The 23,574-nt window shown below is 39.6% G+C and overlaps 1 pseudogene; it reads left to right on the top strand.

Moving 5' to 3' along the window:
* Positions 1-84: 84 nt before the first annotated feature.
* Positions 85-16,552, top strand: LOC114264930 (adenosylhomocysteinase-like; annotated as a pseudogene).
* The last annotated feature ends 7,022 nt before the right edge of the window (positions 16,553-23,574 follow it).

Here is a 23,574-nt window from a genome sequence, read left to right as displayed (position 1 = left end):
AATTTTAAATTTAGAAGTTTGCTATAAAAGCAACTTGCTTCCATACTCTTCATTCGTGGGAGAGAGAGAGAGATGGCTTGATCAATGACTCTAGTCAGTGAGAAAAACACATTGGGCCGAGAATATAAGGTGAAGGACATGTCTCAGGTTGATTTCGGTCGCCTAGAGATTGAGTTGGCCGAATTTGAGATGCAAGGACTCATGTCCTGCAGACAGAGTTCGGCCCACTTCAACCCCTGTACAGTGTAAGAATCACCGGTTCTCTCCACATGACCATCCAAACCGCAGTCCTCATTGAGACCCTGACCACCTTGGGGGCCGAGGTTCGCTGGTGTTCCTGCAACATATTCTCCACCCAAGACCATGCTGCCGCTGCGCTGCCATCGCCCGTGACCGCGCCTCAATTTTCGTCTGGAAAGGCGAGACCCTGAATGAGTACTGGTAGCGTTGAAACTCTTACACTAAAATTTCACAAATGAATTAGAAATTACATACACTAACTTAAATAAATAAAATAACAAGCATGAAACTTCAGAACGAACTATTACAGTAAATATAGAAGTGAAAAAGTTGGCCTTGGAAGAGTTTAGGAGTGGTATGTTATTTGCCTTAAAAACTATTTTTCCTTCCTTTGTGAATGTGTTAAAAAATTGAAACAGTTCAAAGACAAAATATTGTTATTATTTTTTCATAATGTGTTCTCGTTCAATATTCACAATTAATATGAAAATATTATATAAAAAGAAGTTTCGGGCCTCAGGCCATGTTATATCATCAGTGTATATATAAATATAGAAGAATTGTCTCAATGTTTATTATATATAAAAAAAAAATGTTTTGTAACTCGAAAAACTTCCCCCGAATTACTGAAACGACGTCGTTTCGATTTTGAATTTTTTTTTTTCTTCTAAAACAGAGGGAGAGAGAGGGAGAAACAGAGGAGAGAAGAAGAGAGGAGAGAGGGAGAAAGAGAGAGGAGAGGAGAGAAGGGAAACAGAGAGAGAGAGAGACGGCGGGTGCGACGGTGAATGTCGATCGTAGATCGCAGCTCATCGGCCGATCGCCTCCGCCTCTGCCTCTGCCTCTACTTCCGCCCGATTGATATTTGTTGGAAATGGTTATAAAATTCTGGATAAAATCAGAATTTTTTTCTAAGTTCGGTCTATTTTTTAGGTGGGCCCCGAGTGTCGATTTACTCGGGTCAAAGTGGTAACGCGTTCTATGCCGCGTTGTGATTCACGTGGTATATTTGGTTGCTCAAAACCATTACCGAGTGAATGGGAAATTGAAGCCAAAGTGTGCTTCATGGAAATGGAGTTTTGGTGGAAATTCCTTAAGGTTGTAAATTGGCTTGTCCCACATTGATTTGGTGGGAAGTTTTGAAAGGGTTTATAAGGCTTAGGGTGAGATACTTGGGGTGTGCCCCAAGGGGTACCCAAGTGTTTTAGAGGGAGAGGTTATGGGCAAAATGGGCTAGACCCATTAGACCCAAAAATCACCACGCGCGCGCCGCCGGTCGGGCAGGCTGGGTGTGTGGCTTCTAATCTTTTTGGCCGTTTTCAAATAGAAATAAACTGTTTTGGAATTAGTGCACACTGTTTGAATTCAAAACCCAACAGGTATGATACCTGTTCAATTCAAAACCAAGAGCCACATACCTGTTTAATTCAAAACGAAGAGCCACCTTCACATCTATAAATAGGACATCCCTCATTTGGATTTTGGAACTCTAATTTTCGTCCTTCATAATTCTGCAAACTTCCTCTTCATTTTGCTGCATTATTTTCTTGTCAGAGAGAGTATAAACACTTAGTGTGTTCGTAAGGCAAACAATTTGTAGTGCTGCTATTGTTTGTGGTAGATCATTTCATCCTGGGAGATAGATGTCCAAATTCTGAAAGCACCGTGGAGAGGACGAATCTGTCTTAAGGACACAGTGTTAAACACTGGACTTGATCAGAAAAATTATTCATATAAATTAACCAAGTAAGTTGTTTAATTTAATTCTGTTTTTATTTGTTTATTTAATCAGATTTTAATTTTGTTTTTGTAACAAAATAAAATCTGTGGTTTTATTTATTTATTTTTTATTTTAAGTTTGATTTTTGTAATCAAACATATTCTCTCCTTTTCTCTATTTCTTTTATTCTTGTTGTTGTTTTGTACACAACAGAATTTAATCTTTTTAAATACAGTGAAGATTGTCCAACAATATTACCCCCTCCAGTCCTTCTTCTTCTTCTTCCTTCTTCTTCTTCTTCTCTTGATTCGGGGGATTAGGGGGCTCCGGATTCGAGCTCCCTAGCACGTCTCTATATAAAATAAGGAGACGGCTCCTATCCAAATGAATTATTCAATTGGACAGTTCGGTCGGACTACTGTGAGCCCATCTCACAGGACTCGTCTGAATGATCCAAACTGCTGATCTTGTAATGTCTATATATTACTTGTTCCGTCCCTTTTGTTTATTTACTACAGAAATTTAACTTTTTAAGATGACATGCAATAAATGCATTTGAATTTAAATTCAAAAACATTATGTTCAACAATTGCCCCTTTATTTCTTACTTTTAAATAAAGATATTATTTTCAACAATTATTTGTGTGCAGTTTCGAGACAGATTTTGTGAAAATATTTTCATGGTGCCCTAAATTTATTGTTAAATTTTACGAATGAAAGTATTGGATAATATTTTTTTTTTTTTTTTTTGGGTTAAAATATTTTAACAGGCCGGATTTGCTTGTGGACGATGGCGGCGACCTTACATTGTTGATACATGAGAGGGTGCGGGCCGAAGAAGAGTATGAGAAAACAGGAAAATTTCCAGACATCGATTGCACAAGTAATGCCGAGTTTAAGATATTGCGAGAAATCATTAAAGATGGATTAAAGAGTGATCCTAAAAAATATAGGAAGAAGGTGGAGAGAATAGTTGGAGTTTCAGAAGAGACTACCACTGGTGCTAAAAGGTTGTACCAAAGGCAGCTGAAGGGGTATTACTATTTCCTGCTATTAATGTTAATGATTCAGTCACAAAGAGCACGGTATACACATAAATATTTATATATTATTATTGTTATATATTATCAGAATATTTTACTGATTTTTTTATGTGATTTTTACTATGTTTTTAATAACACTTTTCACTTTTTAAAAAACACTTTTCAGAAAATTCTATTTTCTTATTTTTCGTATTTTTTTATTTTTACTGATTTTTTTTAATATTTTAAGTAATTTTTTTACTTTTTAGACACACCTAACATAAATATATCTAAAAAGTAAAAAAATTGTAAAAAAAATCTTTTAAAAATTCACTAAATACCAAAAATACAAAAAAAAAATACAAGAATTTAGTACATTTTTTATATTTTTATGTATTTATTAATTTTTTAAAATATTTTTTCACAATTTTTTTACTTTTTAGATACACTTAAGTAAGGTGCTTCTAAAAAAATTAAAAAAAATGTTTAAAATTTAAAAAATATTCACTAAAAACAAAAAAATACGAAAATTAAAAAGTCAATTTTCAAAATACTTAATTCAGAAAATTCAAACCAAACACACTGAATATTTTTCTTACATTCTTCACAATTATATTATTGGAGTCATATTTTAAATCTAACAACAAAACGGGACACATATCTGATCCTTTAATCGAATAGATGCATTTTTTGCACAAAATGATACTCATTAAAAATAAATTTTAATTACAAAAAATAACTCTGTTAAATTATTATTGTAATATTTTCTATATGAATAAAATTTTCATTTCCTTTTAATTGGCCGTCATAGAGGCCCTTTCAGTTAAGTGAGTAATTATTGGTTTATCCTACAGTACCACGTAGCTACGTGGCATGATAGGCCACGCCCATGTCTCTACCAACGTGTCTAATATCGGATGTATTCTATTTTGCCATTCCCTATTCGTACATTAAAAAAATAAAATTGTTATAAAAAATAAAAATAGAATCAAATGATTTATTTTAATTATTTTTAAAAAAAAATTTAAGAATTGTTAATTACAGTTCAATTTACCGATTAAGGCTTAGAAGAACCGAAGTTCCATATTTAAATATAAGATGTTTCACAAAGTATTTACTTCAATCTTGATGTCATTTTGACATGGATGAGACTTCCATGCATCCTATTTACAAACAAAGACCTGCACAATAATATTTGTTCCTCCCCCCTCCCACTATTGCTATAATATTTGCAATTCTCATATTGTAGAAAATTGCATTTTATAGTAATTACTATATAATATGATGAATTTGTTACCCATTTTTTTGAGAGAATATTCTAAAAATTTGAAGTCAAGAATTTTTTAATCTAAAAGGGTAGAATTAAATTGGAACCAAACGATTTTATCATACTAAATTCTGGTTTTATTTCATAACGAGATCAAATTAGTCCATAAACAATAATAATGATCATACATTATTGTTATCATATATATTTCATCGTTTTATTTTATCGATTTGATGACAAACTATAAAATCTTATTGTGACATATAGTTTGACAACATATACGGATGTCGACACTCCTTGCCCGATGGGCTAGTGAGAGCCACAGAGAACATGATCGCCGGCAAGGTGGTTGTTGTTTGCGGATACGGAGACGTAGGCAAAGGCTGCAGTGCCGCCGTCAAGAGAGCCGTTGCTCAGGTTTTCATGACAGAGGCTGATCCCATTTGTGCTCTCCAAGCTGTGATGGAAGGAATTCCAGTCCTCAGTCTTGACGACAACATTGTATCGGAGGCAGACATCTTCGTAACTGCCACAGGGAACAGAAACATTATAACGGTCAATCACATGAAAAAAATGAAGAATAATGCGATCGTATGCAACATTGGCCAATTTGACAATGAGATTGATGTGCAAGTAAGGAATGATAAACCTAGTGGAGATTATCGCCCCTCTATATATCATTTTTAAAATTCCCTTTATTACAGTATTATTGTTAGGAAAATTTACCCATAAATCCTACTTTCTGGAAAGTTCAACCATTTAGTCCTAAATGTTTTCTTATGCACCATTTAGTCTCATTTTTTTTTTTGGCAATGTTATTTACTTAATTTTGATTATTTGCAGATTACAATTGTATCCATTGTGTGGGCTGTTTGTTTCCTAAATTGGTGGGAAGTCGGTTTTTTTGAATTGGGGGATTAATAATGTTAATGAAAGCAAGGGTTTGGTGAAAACGGGATTTGGGGAGTTGTTGATATTCATTGTTTGGTCGTATTGGTTTTGAGTTTGTTGTGTCGAACGATTTTGTCATAGAGGTTTGTCTCTCTGTTTTTTGATTTTTTCTGCATTCTTTTTTGTGACTGTGTATGTCTTGCATGTTATGGTATGAAGTACATCAACGTCAACGTCAGTTCTGGTAACATTACGTTTGTGTTCTTCTATCTGTTTCATATATATTTTCATCACATTGGTCGTTGATGTTTTGTGGGTGGTTCACAGTTGGGTGTATGGAACGGTTTTGGCACATAGGTTCTCTCCATGTTTACTGATATTTTCTGCATTTTTGTTCTGAATGTGTATGTGTTGCATGTTATGGGATTAACTACATTAACATCAAGCCGATTTTGGTAACATCAATTTTGTGTTTCTTGTGACTGTGTTCATAAATATGCAGTACATTTGTGTTGTTGATGTTATGTGGTGTTATTTTTTGTGTTTATTGGTGTGTTATCAACGTCGGTACAAATAACATCAGGTTTGTTTTCTTGTGCTTGTGTCACATATATTCATCACATTGTTTGTTGATGTTATGCGTTTGGTTCACAGTTTGGTGTAACAGCATTCCAATAAACAACATCGGCCGGTTTGTTTCCGTGTTTTCTCGAATTTTTTGCTCGTTTTTTGTCTTTTTGTATGTCTTCCATGTTGCGGTATTAACTACATCAACATCAAAGTCGATTCCTGTAAAATCACTGTCGTATTATTGTGATTGTTTCACATATAGTCAGCACATTGTGTTGTTCATGTTTTGTGGTTGTAAATATTAGTATATATGGTTGTGTTATCAACATCGACTCAATTAACATTACGTTCGGTTGCTTGTGGGTATTTTATATGTATGCAGGACAATGTGTTGTTCATGTTATGTGGGTGTGAAGATTTTTATATTTTTTATGTTTTGATGTCAGTGGGCCTTGTTGCATAGCTTAGTGGGTAACGTATTTTTCTGAAGTGGGTACAGTGTTGTGTTATTATTCATTCATTGTTGTACGCATTAGCCATCTACTGATTTGATTATGGGTTGCGTGACAGGTATGGATGGTGTGTTGTTGTTGTGCACCTACGGGAAAACAAATGTTGTTGTTCGGTGTCATCGAGCGATGACATTCACGCAGCTGCTCGATGATATTTGTGGCAAGTTCGACAACTTAATACGGGATGCGGTGTACATGTTATGGGATGCCCTCGGGTATAACAAGTTTAAGGTTGATAGCGATGACGATATCCAAAACATGTTGTGCCTTGCGGAGTCATTTGCTCTGAAACATTTTGATGTTCTTATTCAGATCCGAGACGTTCCAGTGGGCGGTAACTACGGGGGTGCGTATTGCCGTGAAGGTCAGAAGTTTAATTTTGGTAATCAAACGTTCGGTATGGATGATCAGACGGATATGTTACCAACATATTGTCCTAACAAATCAAAGACGTTCCTGTCTGCTCAGTGGGCATTCGGGATTACACATGTTGGACAATGTTTCGCCGATGGCGTAAGTGAATTTCAGGAAATATTATGCAAGTATGCCGTTGAACACGGGTTTCAATTCAAGTATTTGAAGAATGATTCAGTTCGCATTACGGTGGTTTGTAAGTTTGCAGAGTCTAGAGGATGCGCGTGGTCAGTGCATGTGAGGGTGTTGTCATCGAATGGCCTTTTATGCGTTAAGAAGTTGGATAGTGTGCACAATTGTGGAGCTGCTGTTCGAACACATACAAACCCACGTATGGGGTCTGATTTGGTTTCAAACGTTGTCGCAGATCGGGTGCGTGCTAAGCCACTGACGCGTCCTACGAACATTGTTTTCGATATGAAAAATGACTACAGTTTGGATATTAGTTACCGAGTGGCGTGGTTACGGGTTGAGAAAGCAAGAGGTGAAGTCTATGGAGATCATGCTATGTCATTCGACCAACTTAGGTGGTATAGTGATTCCGTTATGGAAAAGAACCCAAACAGTTACATTAACCTTGAATTTCACCAACAAACTGGGGGGTTTGTTCGGTATTTTATATCCTTCCGTGTATGTATAGATGGGTTCAATCATTGTCGGCCGTTACTTTTTTTGGATGGCACGTTTCTGAAAGGCAGATTCAAGGGGAATTTGTTAGCTGCTACCGCGAAAGATGGCAATAAAGGTGACGTATCAATTTTTTTGCTTAATTCTTTGCTAACAGAAAAATTTGTCACATTTCAGTTCCGATTGTTTTTAATGAATCAATTACATATGTATGTACTCTTCGCAGGCTTGTTTCCGGTGGCCTTCGCAATTGTTGATTCCGAAAATCAACAAAATTGGGAGTGGTTTTTACGGAATCTTAAAGAAGTCGTGGGTGACGATCGTACGTTGACGTTCGTTTCAGATTGTCAAGCGGGGTTCTTACAATCTATGCCAATTATATTTCCTTCAGCACATCACGCATTTTGTTTGCTACATCTTCAAATGAATTTGAGAGACCGAATGAAATACGTTAATGCATCTCGTAAGGTTGTGTTGATGCGGAAGCTCCGAAAATGTGCTTATGCCCTACAATACCATCTTATAATCAGAAAATAGAGGTGTTGAAAGAGTGTAGCCCCGCTGTGGTTGACAACTTCTTGAAAAACTTGCATCCATCCCACTGGGCTAATGCGTATTTCATGTAAGCTTGATTGCACCCGTTCTACGTATTACGTTACTGGGTTCATTTTTTCCCAATTTCTTATATATGCTAACATGCTTACTAGTTTGTTGTTTTACTAAAAACTTTGTGTTTAATGTTATTATTCTCTTGCAGGGGGCAACGTTACGGTGAGATGTGGTCAAGTGCAGCTGAATCTTTTAACAACTAGATACGGGAGGCGGGTCATCTTCCGATTACTAGGTTGGTCGACATGGATAGAGGTCAAATAATGGAACAAATGGCGGAGCGTAGAGTCAAGGCAAGGGAGTGGACCGGCATGTTATGCCCAAAAATGGAGAAGAAATTGGTAACGGCGTATAATGACAGCAAGGGGTAGAGTGTTAGTCAGGCTGATGACAATGTTTACGAGGTGCATAGTCAACCCTCTGTTTTGGTTGATGTGGCAAGGCGATCATGTTCATGTTTCCAGTGGCAGCTAAATGGGTTTCCGTGTTCTCATGCTGTTGTCGCTTTCCGTAATAGTGGACAGAATATATACGACTCTATTGAAACGTACTATCGTATTGACAAATTTCAAGCTTCGTACAGCGGAACAATTTTCCCCATTCCAACTGTTGAGAAGCCGGCATTTTCGCCCAATGATTTTATGATAGCGCCCCCAAAGGTGAAACGTCCACCTGGCAGGCCGAAACGTAAACGAATTCCATCAAAGGGCGAGGTTGTGCAACTGATCCGTTGTGGGAAAATAGGCAACCACAATAGGAAGACATGCAAGGAACCTATTTGATCATGTTACAGCAAATTTATTTCCAGTTTTTTTTTTTCGATTTTTCCCTATTCATTGAACTTCGTACAATGTGTCTTTTTAATTCAACATTTTACTTTCCGTTGATTTAAGTTCAGACTTCACAACGTTTTCCATTACGTTATAACTGCATATGGATCGCACATGTGGGTTTACTTTCACATTTCACCCCATTTTCACAAACGTATTCTGCCCTACCACCTGCCACTACATTTAACATTTCAATTAAATTTTCAAAAACCACATTAGCCAAATCAATTTTCCTTTCCTCAGCACTACCAACGCTGTCTGATGTGCATTTCCTACTACACCCAATTCTGATACATGAATATGTTAGAAGCATAAATTTAATGTATTATGCATTAAGGTAACAATTAACATGTTTCCCAAATAAATTTTGACAGCAAACAATTACACACATTTTCAAACACAAACGTTTCAACTACAATGTCCCATCCTGTAGTTCAATTGTTGGGTTTAACACCAACACCCTACCTAAACAATGACAACGCGGCGAACCCGGAAGTAACCCAGGACAAACATTTTACACATTTTCCAAAACAAACGTTTCAACTTGAATGTACCCTGCTCTTGGTAAATTTCTAGGTTTAACAACATCCCGTACATAAACACAATACACACCTACACATTACAATATGTTAAACCCGTAACTAACATCATTCACAAACACAATTAAACGACACGTCCAAAAATCATTAACATTTACTAACCCAGCCAAAAAAACACTCCCAGTTTTGCCCATGTTTTTCAATGTTGATGTAATGTATTTTGTGTTTATCCAGTCACAGACACGCAGCTAATGGAACATCAAAAAATTAGTACCATATGAACAAGACATTTCTATGTTCAACAAAAAAAAAAAACAAAAACAGAAATCAAAGCTAATATATGTGTTCCAGCAAATCTGTCAGGGCAGAGGCCGATTCCGGAGCCCTCTATATGGATCGTTGATGAATGCCTTAACCATTTCTGCTCTGAACGCGGTGGCTATCATCCCATCCATCGAACCTTCGACCTCCACGTTATTCACGTACTGCCGCATGATGAAGCATACCATAACAGTGCAATCCAGACTGCCAATTGCAAACAAGTTAACAGTTTAATCAACACGATCAAACCAAAAACATAACTTAACAGAACCTGGAACAAATTTAAACCGGAGTTCAAATTTAAAATTACGATTCCGGTTGTTGTTGGAGACAATCACCCAAAGCCTCCAATGGCCCGTCGATATTCTCCGCTGTGACACCCGCAATGGTTTACACTTTCCCTTGTGTCCGCTTTGCGTAATCAACGACCCATTATTTCTGTGTTAGGTAACACACCCAATCAGTTAGACTACATACACCCTATCACCCTATATGCAACACACGCATAACCAAACACATACATGTAATAACCACTCACTCGTACTTACCATTTTCACCGCCTCAGCAAAATGATCATCTCGGCTTCCTTTACGTGTTTTGATTGAATTGTAGTGTGTCCATGTCCCCGAATTTGAATCGTACACCATGGTCGTCCAATGATTCGCATGGTATATAGGGTAATGGATGTATCTGCATCCAGATGCAACAGTCACGTGCACATTCAAGTAATTGTCTTTCGACATTATGCTTCGATTCCTCATCATACCCTACAAAAAAAAAAAAGCAAACTAATTACAAACCCACAACTTGACTGCCTAGCTGTGGGGAAAAAATAAATCCACACTATTCGACTACGTGACACTACTCATAATACCATATACATATCGAAAACACACTGCTGTGGAAGTACGATTTGCTGAAATTAGCACAATTAACAGCCGCTACGTTCTGTGCACTTTTTAAAATTTCAACATATGCGTGAATAACCTACCAACACAAATTATTCACATGTTCCAAACACATTAGCCGTACAAAACGATCTTCCTAACCCTTTTTTAAAAAAACAATTAAGCCAACAAAATGGCTTCATTGATGACGTCTTCACATCGACAATATCACTCATACTTACATTACCGGCAGTCGCCCCCCCTTGTACGAGCAACTGGATTTCTTTGAAATTAACATGTACACCATACTCTGCTGCACTCCATATGACAGCCCTATACCAAATCACAATCACATAAGTACAATTCAAATGTAATTTTTTAATGTCACATAAAAACAGAACAACTAAAATACGAAATTAGTACATTACCCGTTCCCTTCAAATGTGTACACCACCTGCAACAGTTTCTGTTCATCTTCAGCCAACAATTTCCAAACCGGATACCGATTTTTCATTCCAAATCCAGCCCATGTTTTATGCTCTCCATCATCATCTTCAATGTGAAGTACATCCTCATTTGTGATTCTGGCTATGTTGCCCTCATCATTTGTCTGTTTGCAATGCTTCACCAACCCAGGATCCTCGTAATCCTACAGCTTCCACTCCCGCCTAGCTTTGCTCTTCACACGCCGCACCAATGATGTGATGTTCGGTTCTTCTAGATTCACAAAGTCTATTACCCTGTCCACCACCTCACTGCCTGGCCGATCAAGAACATGTTTACTGTTCGAATTGTTCTCTGATGTTGCTGCATTACTTGTGCCAGCAGAATTGTATTTACTTTTTACCTCCACTGGGGTCCATACCCCGGCACATAGCGTCGACCCCTGGTTTACAACTCTATCCTTGCTCCCCACTATTATGTTCTGGCCACCACCTAAGGTATTACCTACATCAACATCAACTACGCTTGCATCGTTCAATTCGGAACTGTTACCTATGACATTGCCCATGTTATTTACCGGACCATCTGTTTGATTTCTACCTTGTTGGTCTGTCGACGTCCCATGACTTTTAGTTGTGTTCCTAACCAGCTGTGTTACCTCGTGCGCCTCGTACTCATCAACCCGGTCCTCCAACCGTGCTAATGTTGTTTTCATCTCCGACATTAGGGCATTTAAACGTGCAATTTCGGCATCCTTTACACTGATGGCAGTTTCGAACCCCATACACAAATTCGCAGCTTGTGAACCAAGTGCGTTCCATGCTCATAACCTTACATTCAAGTTCATGCACACATTCCGATTTCAACCTCAATTCTTCCTCCAACTCTACTACTCTGTCAAGCGCTTCATTTTTTTTATTGCTACCACTGCCTCCTGCTGTATCTGCATCCTTAGCTGGTTGCGTAGTTGACAAATCCAGCAGATCTAGGAACAATACTGGCCACCCTTCACCTCCTACAATTGCCCCCAATCCATGCTTCGTAACACACTTGCTGCCTCCATCGTATGTGTCTGCCTCGTCAGTCATTCTGCCTTTCTCAACATGGACCACTGCAGATGAGTTCATTTGCCAACAGTTCAAACTTGGCTCTACAACTTCAGCACCGACAACGTCACGTGGCACACTGACATGCACCGACACTGGCTGTACGTCGAGCACTTTGCCTTCTGCCCTCATACATTCACCACTTAACAATGTCGTACCTATTTTGTACCGTTCAAGAATTGCGGCCTCCAATTTACCACACCTTACCTGCCAAAACACATTACAAAATTGTTAGCGACTTCAACACGCACCACCCACTAAAACCATACAACTCAGCCTCCCATGTCATACCTCAAACTGTCTTCCACTACTCAAGTCGACCCCTTTCATTTTCGTCGTCAAATTCGCAATGTTCCATCTGCAAAACCTTGGCAGCACATTGTGCCGTTCTGCCTCGATCAGGTTGGTGTGTTCACAAATAAAAAACTACAGGACATTCGCAAACACATTCATTAACATTACATGCTAACAAACAAATCCAAACATGCCAGTTCCTATATAAATAGTACATTACAAAAATAACACTTACAAGAAATACGACAACACATCCGGTTACCCTTTCCGGCCTATCATGAAACTCGTTCAGTGATGCAATTAACGCGCCCCGTATTGCAGCAGCCCAATCATACAACTGCATCGTACTTAGTTTGTCAATAACTCGGACGAACGCCCACCTGATAGACTCTCCGGTCGTTGTAAAAAACAGTTTCACACAAATATATAACGACAGTAGCTTCGCGGCATCTTCCTCGTCATGAAGACTATTTCCCTGAAGTGTAACATCCAATAGTTCTTTAATTTTTTTGCACGATATCCTCCCCACAATGTTGCAGCGACGCTGAATGAAATCTAATGGTGGCCTCGACCTATGAGCTAAATTAAGCTGGTCCACGCCGCACTGAATGCCAAAAACAAGTCGGATATCACTTCGACGTAATAGAACGCCTTTCCCTCCGATATAGAATTTTTCATCTTTAGGATTGTACGTCTGCAGTATGCGGAACACTGTCTCATCGCATTTCTTGTAAGCATTCGGCGACAAGTTGTGTTTGCGAATGGAATTAATCATCGACCAAAACGGTGTTCTTCGCATTTGTCGTTCATGGCCTGCTGTGAAATGTATTTCTAGCACTATTTTGATAACCCCGTTTATATTCGAACGATACGCCAGGCGAGAAGTGCCGACTACCACTTTTTCCTTAACATGGGCATCTTCTTTTTTCCCCTTGAATGGTATCTTCCCCTGTTTTATCACAACTGGTTCTAACGTGAAATCAGAATCGCCCACGTCACGCGACACACCAGCACTTCTTTTCCGTGGTGACTGCCTCAAAATCACCCCTGCACACATAATAAACACACCAGTGTCTCATAACGTAACGCGTACATTCCACACTGCGACATACACATAATCTACAACAGCATGCACAGTTACACATTAACAATGTTCACCAAACATAACAACATACCCAACAACATACCGACCATCCCAAAGTCACACTGCCTCCATCAACAACATCATGACATTGGAGACATTAACATCATAGGCCCAATTTACCAAACAACACCACCAGCACATAATTGAAACCTTAGCATTACAAAGGCACAGTGCTAAAGTGCAGAGCATCAATGAAACAGAGACATTACACATCGCGCCAAAAAACCCAGAATTGCAGAACCAAAAAAAAAAAGCACAACGATATGACATTGCCTCAACCAACAACATCATGAATACATACACGTTAACATTAGCAACCAATACAATCAATAACATCATTGCAACAACATTGAAACATTAACATTCTACGTTGTGCCCTTACAACAAACAACAACATCATAGACACATAATTAAAACATTAACATCAGTAACATCTGTTCACCCAATGTGACCACCGACATCGTGAAAACATAACAAACGTATTAACATTACATAACATCACATTGCTACGACAAATAGCATCACAAACCCAAAAACATTAAACATCTCAGTCCAACAGCCATTAATGGCACACCAAAAACGTACATACTACAATATGACATTGCAATAATGAACAACATCATGAACATAGAGACATTGGCCACCCCGACATAACATCATCCCCAACATCGTACCCAACAAGGTCATGAAACCCAACACAACATCCCCACAACCACGGACCCACACCCAATTCCAAACATAAATATCGAACTTAAACCCTATCATCAACCACAACTCCTCTCATAAAACAAAACAACGACAGCAACATTACAACCCTACAACAATGTTCTCCGTATCAAAGAAAGCAACATCAAAAAATCCAAAACAAAACGGCCAAAAATAACATACCTCCACTTTTTTTTGGTCATTCTCAACCGTCTCCTCACGTAACATCGTCTTCCAATCCTTATCGCAAGCGCAGACTGATATCGAACTATACGATGTCCCTACGCTTCAACAACAATGGCTTCCCACTGACCGTCACCACCACAACGTTCACAGCTTATTTCAATTTTAGGGTTTCTGTAATGTAGAAACCTTGGCCTAAACAGATTCGCCTTCCGTTTTCTGATGTTGATTTCCTTTTGAAAACCCCAAATCTAACCTTCAAATCGTACCGCAGCACCGTCGAATCAGGAACATCTAATGTAACAGCATACCAAACTGCTTGCCTATCTCCCTAATTTCACATTACTAAATTACCAATGTTGCCCATTAGCCTTACCAGTGCCGTCCACAACGTATATGCCCTCAATAGTCATTTCCAATATAATAGGACTATTCGGTTCATAAGATAACATTTGGGACTAAACAGTGTATAAGTTGATAAATTGGGATTTATTGGTGCATCACCCTTATTGTTATTAATACTACAATAAATTAAGATTTTATAAACGAAAATCAAGGAACAAAATATTTTTGTTGCTAATGATAAATTATTTTTCTTTTGGGACCAAACTTATTGTCTCAAAAAATAATTTTTTTGGGAATAAAATTATTTTGTCATTTATTAATGATATTTTTAAAATTTTGTTGCTAAAACCCTTTTTTGACTTTGTAAAAATGACATTTTATCGATTATCCTCATGACAATATTAATTGTTTTCCAAATATTTTTTGCAACTAAATTTTTACTTTTGAGATATTAAAATTTGATTCCGAAAATTCTTATATATTGTCATGAATTTTCTTCAATTATACTCTCACACTCTTTATATATTTTTTTCTTTTTCCTTATGTATTTTATTTTAAGTTGTTATTCCTTATAGAATGGTAAAAAAAAAATTTAGTGTCCATACTTTTGGATTTCGGTGGTGCTATATGCACCAATTAGTGTACTAACTAGTATACCAACAGTAGTTATGACATTATTATTAACCACACTCATTATACAAATTACAAATACCAAAACATCTTAAATTATATCACATCATCAATTGATACACTAATTAATACATATAATATTATTATTTAAATTTTGATTATTTCCATTCCATGTATGTAATGGAATATTTTCATTACATATTTAATAACTCTCCGTGTATGTATGTGAACTAGGCAGAAAGAGAAGTTAACTATTACTTGCTCGCAATCTATAAAAAATGCATTGATTGTGACTTTAATGTTGATTCTATCATAGAGATTTTGAAAGAGTATCAAAGACGCGTCTAATAAATGTACGTAAAAATTGATGCTGTAGTGTAGTCCATATTTAAAGGAAAAAAATTAAAAAAAAATGTTTATATATACATTCACCTAGGAGTATAAAAATGGCTCGCGGCCCGAGCTCCTAGGCTTGGGCCATCATTTTGAAGCCTGGCTTGGTTGATCAGCTCTCTTAAAGCCCACTCAAGACCCGGTCCGATCTGTCCAAGACCCAGTATCTTTTTTAGTAGAAATAATAAAATTTTGGTAAAAAAATTTTAAAAAAAGAAGGGCTAGGCCAACCCACGGTCAAGCTCAGGCTCAGGCTCACTGGGCTAATCCGCCCAAGGCTCGAATACCCCTAGGCCTGGGCTTGGATCTGCGTCTATTTTTTTGGCCTGCGGGCTGGCCTGACCCGACTCGACCCGACCCGAATTTTGGAAGGAGTCCGCAAGGCCCGACATGGGCCGGGCCGAGCCAGGCTAGATTTACACCCCTATTTGCCTCCTCTCTATTGAAATCATAGGTCTGTTCTTGTGTGTAGGGGCTTGCAAATTACCCAGGGATTAAGCTAGTGACGATTAAGCCACAGACAGACTGGTGGATCTTTCTGGATAGCAACAGAGGTGCCCTTGTGCTCGCTGAGGGTCGGCTTGTGAACTTGGGATGTGGCACAGGGAATCCAAGCTTTGTCATGTCATGTTCCTTCACTAACCAGGTGTTTGCTTTGACAGAGCTTTGGAAGGAGAAAGGCAGTGGAAAGTGGGGGAAGAAAGAAGTTTATTTGCTGCCTAAGCATTTGGATACGAAGGTTGCTAGGCTTCACATTGACAAGTTAGGAGAGAAGCTTACAAAGCTCACTCCAAAGCAAACTGCTTACATTGGTGTTCCTGTTGAGGAACCTTACAAGCCTTCTCATTATAGATATTAAGAGAGAGAGAGAGAGGGATTTTATGGTATTTGAAACTATCTAATAATTTGCTTTTATGCTATGGTACAGAAAAGGTTTTCACCTATAATAAAACTTGGGATTATCTAATAATTTTTTTTCATGCTATAGTACACAAAAGTTTTCACCTATAAATAAACTGTGAATATATCTATCCATCCATAAATCAAGCGTTTTAGTTTAGTCCAAGTATTTTTATACTCATTAGAGTTGAACTTGAGGCTCACGAGAATTATCTTATAGTAACACTCTCATTTTCTATCATTTAATTACCAAATCAGCTGTACAAGTTAAGAAAATATTTTTGTTGCCTTGATTTGATATCATATCTATAGGAGCCCATTGGAGTACTCTTTTTAAAAATGAATAAAAACTAAGAATTAAAAAAAATCAAAATAAATTAAACACTTAAAAAAATGAAATTGGTGTTCCTTTTGAAGGGCATTCCAAGCCTTCTTGTACGGGAAAGAAATAAACCTTCTCGTATAATCCTGTTGATCAAGTCTGCGCTCCTCCGTGCGTCGTTACTTTATTCCCTGAAAACACAAACGTGAGCTAGCCGGTGGGTGTGTGCCGGAAACCCCTCCGATGCCTAAGTCAGAAAAACAGACAAGTAGACAAGGAGCTCTGTGAATTCGAGAATCAAAGTTGTGTGTTACCTCTCCATAGGTGATGTTTGTGAGCTTTTATAGGTTCCGTGTGGCATAATCCAAGTAGGACTCTTACTCCTCCATGTGGAGTCCTCCTAGGATTCATACTCCTGAAAGATAATGCTTATCCTTCAACACCCCCCTCACTGCTTAAACCAAGTGAGATGGTTTTACCATGGCCGAACTCCAATATGACCGAAGTAATCATGATCACGCCGAGCCACAGAGTAGACCGAACTATCGTTAGTTCGGTTCTACCTTCAGTGTTCTTACTCCAGTTCCTCCATTGTCAACAGTGTTAAGTCTAACCGATCTAACTTCTAGCAAGGCTTTTAGACCGGACTAACCATACTGTGCCTTAACCGATATAAGTTCAACGCATCCTTAAACCAGTCTAACTACAAAGCGTCCTTCAACCGGACTAACATCAAGAGTAACTCGGACCGGTCTACCTTCTGGGCTTGAGATCGGGCTAACTTTAAGCCTCTTCAAGACCGGAGTAACTTTATGGCCTCTTTACTCAGCCCTTCGTACTGAGGCCCACAAAGGCCCAGCTCGGCCCAATTTTGCATATAAATTACCCTCTCAATTGCCTCTTAATTCCATCTGTGTAGCATGATAGAGATTACCTGTCTATAAACCGGGCTAAAGTTTTACCTTTTCAACCGAGCTAAAAAAACCCTTTAGCCTTTCCAGCCAAGCTAAAACTCTCTCAGCCGAGCTAAACCTAAGCCGAGTTGTGCTTGTCTGGTCACAACGTCCCTTCAATCACAGAAACTGAATCGATTCTTATCCCTATGACACGTGGCATGCTGATATTGGCTTACTGCAGCTGTCGCGCCGCCCTCGAACTCCGCAAAATTTGAACAATTCCCGCCTTTTGCCCCTTCTCTTTCCACAAAACAACCCTTTCATCCTTTGAATCACCCTCATTGATCATTTTTACTGTTTTCAAGCTCTTCTCTCTCTTTTTGCCTCCATTGTTCTCTATTCTCTACAACTGTGAAGCTCGTGCTTGCAGCCATTTTCTACTTCCATCTCCAGTTCTTGCCTCTTCATCTGGTAAGCACTGCACCTCTATCTTGATTTCCTTGTTTTCGTACTTTGTTTTGTGTGTTTTTGTAAAATACATTTTTTTCCATTTGCTTTACTTCTTCTGAAAACACTATGTTAGTATAATCCTCAGGTATTCATGAAATAACCTGTAGAACACTGCTTTTGATCCAAAATTACACATAACCGAACTAGTAAACCGTATGTAGTTTGATGCCAGTGAGACCAGACTATACAACCGAACTAAAACTCGTACCAGTAGTTTCAATAAGTCAAACCTTTTCTTGATAAACCTTAGCCGAGGTAAACGAACCGAACTAAGTCCGAACGTAGCATACTGAAACCTTATCTTTCGATCGAACTGGGTCTTTGGGGTTAAGCTAGCTTTCTAAGTTTTTAGACCGAACTCAGAAAGCTGCCCCTAGAGGCTCAACCAGTCTGACTGAACCTTCTCTTTAACCGAGATAACGAATCGCTTGCCAAGACCGAGCTATCGAACCCCCTGCTCAATCTGAGCTACTAAGCATCTTGTTGAAACCAAGACAGAACTTGTAGCATCCACATAGCCGAAGTAGGACTCCTATTCTTGCTTTTATTTTGTAGCACGGTCCAATGATCTGTGCTTAACCCCTTTGTTTTCCACTTTGTAGACTTAGGTTGCCCAGGCACTCCACTGCGCGCTCAACCGAGCTACTGAGCACAATTTTGCGACCGAACTAAATTATCCATAACTTAAAAAAATAAATGGGGAAGTATAGGTTTTTGGTAGAAACCCCTGGTGGCCTGGCCGAATTCCGAAGGGATTACAACATCCCTGACGACGTCCAGCTTATTCTGGCCGAACAAGATACCCTTCCATGGGGAAAACAGGACTATGTACCTTTCACCCTCCTATCAATAATAGAAACCAGACTAAGATTCCCCGTTCAACCCTTGATTTGTGAATTCCTAAGACAAACCAGAATATGCCCAACTCAGCTTTCCACCAATTCTTACCGTATAATAATGGGAATAGCCAAATTAAACCGCCGAGCCGGTCTTAACCTCAGTCTAGCCGAAATACTCCACCAATACTCCATTGGCTCCAAAGATGACGGCTGGGTCTACTACCTTAGGATACGCCGCTACTGAGAAAAAATAATGAAAGATACGCCGGATAAGGACTTAAACGATGATGACTTTTTCTGGGTGTCTGGCAATTTTGAAGACCAGCAAGCCCAGATCTCTGGCCGAAGTATAAACTGGAATAAAGGAGAACCTGGTATAATTACTTCAGTTTTTGGCATGCTTTGCTTTATTTCGGTTACCTGCTATTGAATCGAACTAACAGTTTGGCTTGTTTATGCAGATTCAACCCATCTTCAATCTTTGTATAGTTACCCCAACTTGAACACACTTCATGCCGCACTACGTTTTTCAGAAAGGAGTTGGGCCAAACTTCTTAATTTTGAGCCGACATACCGTTACAGCGGTCGCCGAAAAGCTAGAGTAACAGATTTTCTGCTTGAGGATGCCCCAGAACCGGACCCAACTTTACCCCAAATCATCCTGGTCCCTCTCACAGCCGAACAATAAATGGCCAAGAGAAATAGAGTCAGGGCCCTCTTGACCGAAACCAACAGACCCGAAGTACCGCCACCAAGCCAAACATAACAGGCCGTTGTGGCCCTTCCTTCTCAACAGCCTTCTTCATCACGCCCATCCAAACGCGCCCAGTCTACCCCAACCGAGCAGCGTCTAGTGGATGAGGGCGAAACCACCCCTCCACCGATTCCACAACCGGGGCCTTCTGACCGGGCTGGCTCTTCCAAGTGGGCACCGAAGCTGAAATTTCAGAACCGCCATATCCAAGATACCGATTCGGTGGTTGCTGAGAAGGATCACTTGATGGCCTTCAACCTTGCCAAGAGTGTTTGCCTTCCAGCAGACATGGAACACCACCAGAACCTGACCGAGCTAAGGGCCATCCGATCGGCCACTAAATCCATGATCCTGGTAAGATGCCCCTCGTCTCTCAAATTCTTCTAACTTTCAATTCGGTTTCGTCATTGATTTCTTTCCATTCATTTCAGTCTCTTCAAAAGAGCCAAATTGCCCATCAAAAGGTATTGGAGCTCAGGAAAACGGCTAGGCAGGCCATGACAGAGGTTGAAAAAAATACAACCGAGCTGAAGGAGTTCCATAAAAAAATGGCCGAGCTAGAGGCTGAGGTAGCTCGTCTAACCGGACTAGTTACCTCGGCTGAAGCTGACAAACAGAAGGCATTGATCGTGATGAAAGACAAGTACCTTCGTGAGCTAGTCAAGCTTGAAGGGAAAAAGGACGCCGAAATCGCCGAACTGAAGAAGAAGGTGGGTGATGCCAACGCCGAAGGTTTCAAGGAGGTGGAGGGCCTCTACATTCCACAATGTGAGGGAGCGAAGGACTTATTCTTCAAGTGCGGCTGGAGGAGTGCTGTGGAACAGCTCGGCTGTGGGCTCGAAACCGAGGTCTACAATGCTCCTCAGTATTTCATTCCGGCCTCACTAGCGAAGTATGCTGCTTCTGTCCAACAACAATTTTTGCAGGGTTCAGATGATGAAGATGAAGAAAATGAGCCAACTATTACTCCGGTAGTCAACGAGCAAGGCAACGATCAACCAGCTCAGTTGGAGCCAACGTTTAAAAACCTAACTGTTGAGCAACCGACTGGCACCGTGCTGCCAGTTGCTACTGAGACTGATCTTCCATCTGCAACCGGTGTTCAGGTTAATATTGAAGCCGATCTTGAAGACCTTTTTAATTAATTTGTATTTTTTTTCTTTTTCTCCTTTTTGCTTCGACTTGTAACAGGGCTATGGCCCCCCCTTTGTAATCGCTTTGAACTTGATTAATAAGAATGATCTTCTTTTGTGCTAACTGTTATTCCGGTTTGATCTGTATGCTTGTGCCTGTAATGACTTTTTTATGACTTCTATTGCTCCAACTGTAATTTTGGTTTACTTTCCTGTTTGAGCATGCTTTCTAACTGTAACTTGAAGCATACTATTTTTTGGCCGAGATACTTTATTTCGGTCTTACCTGTGCCAACTAACTGACCTTACTAGCCAACCACTCTTTAGCTGATGCCCTTACTTCAGCTAAAGAGTGTCAAGAGTTGGTTTAATCCAGCCAACCACTCTTTAGCCGATGTCATTACTTCGGTCAACCACTCTTTAGCCAATGTCCTTACTTCGGCTAAAAGGTACCAAATGTTGGTTCAATCCAACCAACCACTCTTTAGCCGATGCCCTTACTTCGGCTAAAGAGTATCAAGAGTTGGTTTAATCCAGCCAACCACTCTTTAGCCGATGTCCTTACCTCGGTCAACCACTCTTTAGCCGATGTCCTTACTTCGACTAAAGAGTACCAAATGTTGGTTCAATCCAACCAACCACTCTTTTAGCCGATATCCTTACGTCGGCTAAAGAGTACTAAGAGTTGGTTTAATCCAGCCAACCACTCTTTTAGCCGATGTCCTTACGTCGGCTAAAGAATACTAAGAGTTGGTTTAATCCAGCCAACCACTCTTTTAGCCGATGTCCTTACGTCGGCTAAAGAGTACTAAGAGTTGGTTTAATCCAGCCAACCACTCTTTTAGCCGATGTCCTTATGTCGGCTAAAGAGTACTAAGAGTTGGTTTAGTCCAGCCAACCACTCTTCAGCCATACCCTTACTTCGGCTGAAGAGTAATAAGAGTTGGTTTAATCCAGCCAACCTTTAAGTTAGTTTTTCCAGCCAACTTAGAATATAATGTTTGGTTATTCCGACCAAACGTCCTGCAGCCTGGATCCTTATCCTGAGCTTAGGAGGGGTGTTGGTTTAATCCAGCCAACCTCTAAGTTAGTTTTTCCAGCCAACTTAGAATAGAATGTTTGGTTATTTCGACCAAATGTCCTACAGCCTGGATCCTTATCCTGAGCTTAGGAGGGGTGTTGGTTTAATCCAGTCAACCTCTAAGTTAGTTTTTCCAGCCAACTTAGAATAAAATTTTTGGTTATTCTGACCAAACGTCCTGCAGCCTGGATCCTTATCCTGGGCTTAGGAGGGGTGTTGGTTTAATCCAGCCAACCTCTAAGTTAGTTTTTCCAGCCAACTTAGAATAAAATTTTTGGTTATTCCGACCAAACGTCCTGCAGCCTGGATCCTTATCCTGGGCTTAGGAGGGGTGTTGGTTTAATCCAGCCAACCTCTGAGTTAGTTTTTCCAGCCAACATAGAATAAAATTTTTGGTTATTCCGACCAAATGTCCTGCAGCCTGGATCCTTATCCTGGTCTTAGGAGGGGTGTTGATTTTTCTAGCCAACCTATAGATTGGTTTTTCCAGCCAATCTTACTTTTGATATCCCTAACTCACTAATACAATCTCATACAAAAAATAACTATACTGAAAAGAATTGACTTTGTTTTATTGAGAGAAAGGAAAATTACACATAATCGTAAAAAAAGCTAAAAATAAAATAGTTTGAGATTGGCAGTGTTCCATGGCCTTGGAATGGCTTTGCCATCCTCATCTTCCAGGTGGTATGCCCCTTTGCCAGCTAATCCGACCACTTTGTAAGGTCCTTCCCAATTAGGCCCTAACTTGCCATCTCCTGGTATCAAGGTGTTTCCCATCACTTTGCGCAGTACCCAATCTCCGATCTTGAATTGTCTTGGATGCACTGTTTTGTTGTATTTCCTGGATAACTCTTGCTGGTATGAGGCAACGTGAACCGGTGCTCTTTCTCTTCTTTCTTCCGCAAGGTCGAGCTCCAATACTATGGCTTCTCCATTTAAGTCTGGATCAAAATTTTCGCTTCTAATTGTGGGGAGGCCAACTTCCAGTGGGATTACTGCCTCCATGCCGTAGGCTAAGGAGAATGGTGTTTCTCCTGTTGATCGTCGAGGTGTGGTGCGGTAAGCCCATAAAACATGAGGAAATTCCTCCGCCCACTTGCCTTTTGCCTTTTCTAACCTTTTCTTCAGTCCATCCAAGATAACCTTGTTTGATGCTTCTGCTTGGCCATTTGCTTAAGGATATGCTGGTGTAGAATTGTAGAACTCTATCTTGTATTCTTCACAAAAGCTTCTGAAGATTTTGCCATCAAACTGGGTGCCGTTGTCTGATATGAGGGCTTTAGGTATGCCGAATCGAGTAATGATATTTTGCCAGACGAACTTCTTCACATCTTTTTCCTTGATTGATGCCAATGCTTCTGCTTCCACCCACTTTGTGAAGCAGTCTGTTGCTGCAAGAAAGAACTTCCTATTGCCGGGTGTTGTTGGAAGTGGTCCTACTAT

The sequence above is a fragment of the Camellia sinensis genome, chromosome 10, assembly GCF_055761805.1.
Source record: "Camellia sinensis isolate YWXY chromosome 10, ASM5576180v1, whole genome shotgun sequence".
NCBI classification, from domain to species: Eukaryota; Viridiplantae; Streptophyta; class Magnoliopsida; order Ericales; family Theaceae; genus Camellia; species Camellia sinensis.
The sequence above is the reverse complement of the archived record's forward strand: the minus strand, read 5'-3'. Positions and strand labels throughout refer to the sequence as shown.